This window comes from Achroia grisella, unplaced genomic scaffold (genome assembly GCF_030625045.1).
Source record: "Achroia grisella isolate CSIRO2021 unplaced genomic scaffold, CSIRO_AGI_Agris_v1 utg2671, whole genome shotgun sequence".
Lineage (NCBI taxonomy): Eukaryota > Metazoa > Arthropoda > Insecta > Lepidoptera > Pyralidae > Achroia > Achroia grisella.
In genome coordinates, this window is record NW_026712758.1 from 739,674 (window position 1) to 745,321 (window position 5,648).

Genomic DNA, 5,648 nt, shown 5'->3' on the forward strand with positions numbered 1-5,648 from the left:
GAAAATTTCTTTAATTTCTGCAGTGCATTCTGAACGCAGTTTCAACACTCCCGTTGTTTAAAATATTACGTTATTGGAGAATCAATTAAGCCCATATAACTGATATAATACTTATGAATGAGCTCTCATTTTATTTTGTTCGAACTGAATCTAATAATGTGAGTCAGACTTCGCCGTATGAAGCAAAAAGGTTTACGGTTGGCAACATTGTTTTCAATCCTTATGTTTTAATTTTTATGTTATGTATTCAATTCATTATAAAAATGTATTCGACTGAAGGACTTGTATTCATGGTTATAAATAAAGCATTATTAAAAAAAAAACAAAGCACGACTTAATAAAAAAAATTCAAGGCGCAGAAATTCATCGCGCGTCAGAAAAAAAGCGCGGGAACTTTCAAAGCGACTACACGTATTTTTTCGCGCTAGTTTTGCAAAATTATATTTTATTGAGTTTTTTTTAGTCAAAACCAGTAAAGATGACGAAGAGGAGCGGGAAGAAGCGTATAAAAAGAAAGAGGAAATATCGGATGATACATCCGATGATATTAATTTTCTAGGGTCTGACTCGGAATCGGCACCTGAGGATGTGGATAAGTATAAGGCATTTCAAATACCAGATTATGTTCGGTACTATCCTGAGGATGGTGGAAACTTTGAATACATTGTATTTATGGAGAGTACAGATAGTAATAAGCCAATCGGTGATAGGGATATGATGTCCTTAGCTACTAATTTGAAAAAATATAATAAAGGAGTTAAGCAATTATTAAGGATGAATAAATTTAAGATCGGCGTCATTTTTGAACGCCCCGGTTTAGCTAATGCAGCCTTAGTTAATAAAAAATTTCTAGACGGATTTAAATTAAAGGCAAGTATACCAGCTTCAGCCACGGAAGTAACTGGAGTAGTTCAGCATGTTCCTACGCATCTATCGAACGAACAAATATACTCTAATATAACCAGCTTGGAAAATATTGTTTGTGTACGCAGATTCATGAGGCGTATTAAAGGTGATGATAACACCTTTACAATGCTTTAACTAAAACCGTCTCCATCACATTTTCCTGTCCTGTACTTCCTGACACCGTCGACCTGAATAGCTGGCGCTTTGTGGTGAGGCCTTACATACCTCCTGTAAAGCAGTATATATATATATATATATATATATATATATATATATTTGTAAGAACGCTGAAAGATGCTCAGTATGCGGAAATAATCATAATTTCAGAAACTGTTCGCAAATATTAACGAAGCCAAATGTTGTCACTGCAATGGTAATCATATAGCCATTTCATCACAGTGTCCTATTAAGAAAAAGAAAATAGAGGAGAATAAAAATAAAGTACAAAGTTATGCTGATATTGTTAGAGAGAAATCATTTCCTCAATTAGGCAGTACCAAAACTTCACCTTCGGCACAAAATATATCACTACTTAATTCTGACCAAATATTTAAATACCCTATTAGAATCAATTGTTAAAATTATAACATTGAATAGAACCAATGACAAAACAATATGTACAGAAAATATAAAACAAGTTCTCCTAGAGACATTACAGAATAAAAAAAACCCAGATTAATCTTTCTTTCTTTAATTTTTTATTTCTTTATGGACCATATAGTAATATATGGAATGCACAAAGTTTAGTAAGTAATCAACAAATCTTTATACATTTTCTATTGGAGAACAATATTCATAGTGCTCTGATATAAGAAACCTGGCTAAAAGCCTACTATAAATTAAATATTAAAGGCTTTAACATTGTTAGATTAGACTCAGGCAATGACCACAACGGCGTTGCAATTTTAGTTCATAAAAGTATAGAATTCAGTAAAATTGATACATATAGTGATGATTCCTTACAGAATATTGCGGTACGATTAAAATATAAAAACAAAGAAATGTCAGTTGTTAGTTTTTATAGCCCAAATAATTATAGTACGTTTTAACAAAAATAAATTCAGTAATCTTCTTAATAGTATTCCAGAGCCCATGTTGGTTGCTGGTGATTTTAATGCTCATCACACAGCATGGGGTTGCTCGTCTATTAATGCTCGCGGTCGTGACATTCTTGAATGTATTGATGGTAACAACTTGGTCCTCTTAAATGATGGTACACCGACTACAGTAGGATCACACAGATGGCAGAGTAATGCGCTTGACCTTACTATTGCATCCCCTTGCATATCTCTTGCTTCACATTGGATAGTACATAATGATCCCTTAGGTAGCTACCATTTACCTGTAATAACAAAAATAGTAATTAATAACAATTGCTCTAGATTACCAGAATCCTTAGATTATCCCAAATTTCATAATTACAATCTTATAGATTGGACTGTGTATAAGAATACCACAGATAGTTTGTTACAAGATTTTACACTTTACACTTATAGTAATTCACCCCTGCAGTGTTATACTAAATTAATTGATATTTTAAATTTAGCTATAGACAAATGTTGTATATCAAAATCAAAACCCATAAGCTCTACAAATGATATTCCTTTTAAAAATAAAAGGATTCCATTACCTTGGTGGAATCAAAAATGTACTCTTGCAGTATATAACTCTAAACAGGCATATGTTAATTTTAAAAACGACCCATCAGAGGCAAATTATATTGCTTTTAAAAGGTTACAAGCCAAAAAAAAATTAATACTTAAAAAAGAACAATCAATTAGCTGGAATAAGTTTTGTGAAAATTTTAATCGCACCACACCCATTTCCAAAATTTGGAATACTGTTAAAAAATTCAATAAAACTTATGTATATAGTCAGATTTCAAATAATAATAACTGGATTTCTAATTTTCTTAAAAAATATACTCCTGACACTGTCGAGACCCAATTTAAATCACACATTAATGAAAATAGTAACAAATTAAATTATTTAAATAAACCCTTCACTTTTTATGAATTTAATGCAGCCATATCTACCCGAAGAGATACAGCATTTGGTCTCGCATTTTCATTAAACATGTATGGCATAGCATATAAATTATTAAAAAACCTCTCTTATAACTCTAAAAATATTGTTTTATGTATTTATAATGCACTGTGGAAAGATTCACTTATTCCTTCCGATTGGAAAAAAGATTGTATTATTCCAATTTTAAAACCAAACAAAAATGCAAATGAAATAGATTCAAAATATAGACCTATAACTCTGACCTCCTGCATGGGAAAAATATATAGCAATTATTAAAACAAAGACTAGAATTATATAGAGAGTAATTGTTTATTACCAGCAAATCAGTTTGGTTTTCGTAGAGGTAAATCTGAAAATCTAGAGAGAGTGTTACTCATCTTCATATTGATATATTTAAAGCACTTAAATGCAATGAAGTTTTGATTGGGGTATTCTTTGATATTATTGGTGCATTCAATAATGTCAATCATCACATTCTCACTCTGGAACTTGTTTCTATTGGTATACCTGGAAAAATTATAAACTGGGTCTATAACTTTCTAAATGGTAGAGAAGTTTTTGTTAAAGTTAACAAGCAGTTAATAGGACCTCGTCTTTCTTATAAAGGTGTGTGTCAAGGTGGAATACTTAGTCCATTACTCTTTATCCTCTACATACACAAACTTAATTTAATTTTAGGACCACATGTCAGGAATCTTCAATTTGCAGATGACCTTGTTATATACTTTTCAGGCCCAGACATTAATAAAGTTACAGAAATAATAAGTAATGCATTGTTAAGATTAACAGATTACTTTAAATACCTCAATTTAGATGTAAGCCCTGACAAATCTAAAGTAGTAATATTTTCTAAAACTAATATAATAATTCACAACTACCTATTACTGCTGAAGTTAAATTTTTAGGTGTTATTTTTTGTAGCAATTTGTCTTGGAACAAATATGTTGATTATTTACTAGGTAAAGCTTCCAAAGCATTTAATATTATCAAAGCTCTATATAAATGTGATCCTAAGATCCTTTTAATGCTGTACAAATCCTTGATTCGCAGCCACTTTGAATATGGCTATCTATGTTTTGGTTCTGACCAAAACAAGCTTCATAAACTTGAAGTACTTCAGAATAATAATTTAAGATACATAACTGGTGCAATGAAAACAACCCCTATAAATTCCTTACAAGTAGAGTGCTGTATACCACCATTAAACCTGAGATTCTGGTACTTAAAACAAAGATTCATCCTAAAATTATTATCCTTTTCTGAAGACCCACTCTTACAAAAGCTCAAACATATTACTTCTTTATTTCCCCTTTCTAATTCTAAAACAGTTCCCTATATACTTCATGATTTCTCTGACTCAATCAATATTGATCAGCAATACAAAATTCACAAAAGCAATAGATTTTGGAATTGTTACCATGGACCATTTGAAAGTAAATTTCCAAATATTAATATTGTAATTGACTCTGAGTTAAGGACCAAACAAGAAGTTTATAACAAGTTGTCTACATTTTCAACTCATCAATTCATATTTACAGACGGTTCTAAAAACGAATCGAGAACATCCTTTGCTCTATACTTACCAAGTATCAGAACCGGTCATGGAACTAGAATACATAAAGAATTTAGTATTTTTTCAGCAGAATCTTTGGCTATTTTAAATGCACTTTGTTATATAAAAGATGATAGGGGCAATTGCAAAAAATGGTTAATTGTCACAGACAGTATGAGTGTTTTAACTGCTCTTCAAAGTAACAAACTACATTATAAAACCAATTATATCATAGATAGCATTAAGCAAATATTATATGAGCTCTCATTGGAGTGTTATGATATTATTTTATTATGGACACCATCACATATTGGTGTTTTCGGTAATGAAAACGCAGATTTCCTGGCAAGAACTATCACCAACAATGACATTGGCGTTGTCAAGGATGTTGCCATACCTTATTCCGACATTCTTTCTATAGTTTACAAGAGTTTTCGTCAAAAATGGATTGAACAGTGGCAACTTTCGCTAAAGACCAAGGGTAATTGGTTTTACTCCATTAACAAAAATATTCATTCCTCACCCTGGTTCACTAAATCTAGAGTTTATAAAAACCGGAAATTTTACACACTCCTTATACGACTTCGTTTTGGTCACGCTAGATTCAATAGTCATTTGTGCCGAATGAAAATAATTGATTCAAATGCATGTCAAGAGTGCAATAACAGCAGTCAGACCCTAAATCACATATTTTTCGAATGCTCCGCTTATAATATTCAACGCTTGGTCTTTATTGATAATTTACTGAACATTTACAAGAAACCGGAAAAAATCCCGCGCGACATCCAAGACATGCTAACTAATTTTGAAACATATATACCTATATATTTATACGTTACCTCGATATCGATGAAACTTTAAATAATTGATACAAGGATATGGACTACGGATAAGACTTAAAATTTGAACACGAATGAAAACATAATAAATAAATATACATAAGAATTGGCCTTTGGCCTCATCACTTGTTCAAATATGAAGAAGTTTAAAAGTAGACTAGGCTGTACGGTCTAAGGATCTTTGCCTGTTCCATCACTGAAAAGGAGATGGACGAATATGGAAAAAAAAAAAAAAAAATCATCGCGCGTCATTCTGCGGCAGAATGACGTATGGTCATCATTCCTGGTAGTCAGTTGATAAGTTTGAAATGACAAAATTAATG

At 31.5% G+C, this 5,648-nt stretch overlaps 1 long non-coding RNA gene across 1 annotated transcript; it reads right to left on the bottom strand.

Moving 5' to 3' along the window:
- Positions 1-2,086: 2,086 nt before the first annotated feature.
- On the bottom strand, positions 2,087-3,288 carry LOC131842923 (uncharacterized). The gene is made up of 2 exons (XR_009357503.1): positions 3,251-3,288; positions 2,087-2,248 (listed from the first exon to the last, which is right to left on the bottom strand). It is a non-coding gene; the product is annotated as an uncharacterized LOC131842923 (long non-coding RNA).
- Between the last annotated feature and the right edge of the window lie 2,360 nt (positions 3,289-5,648).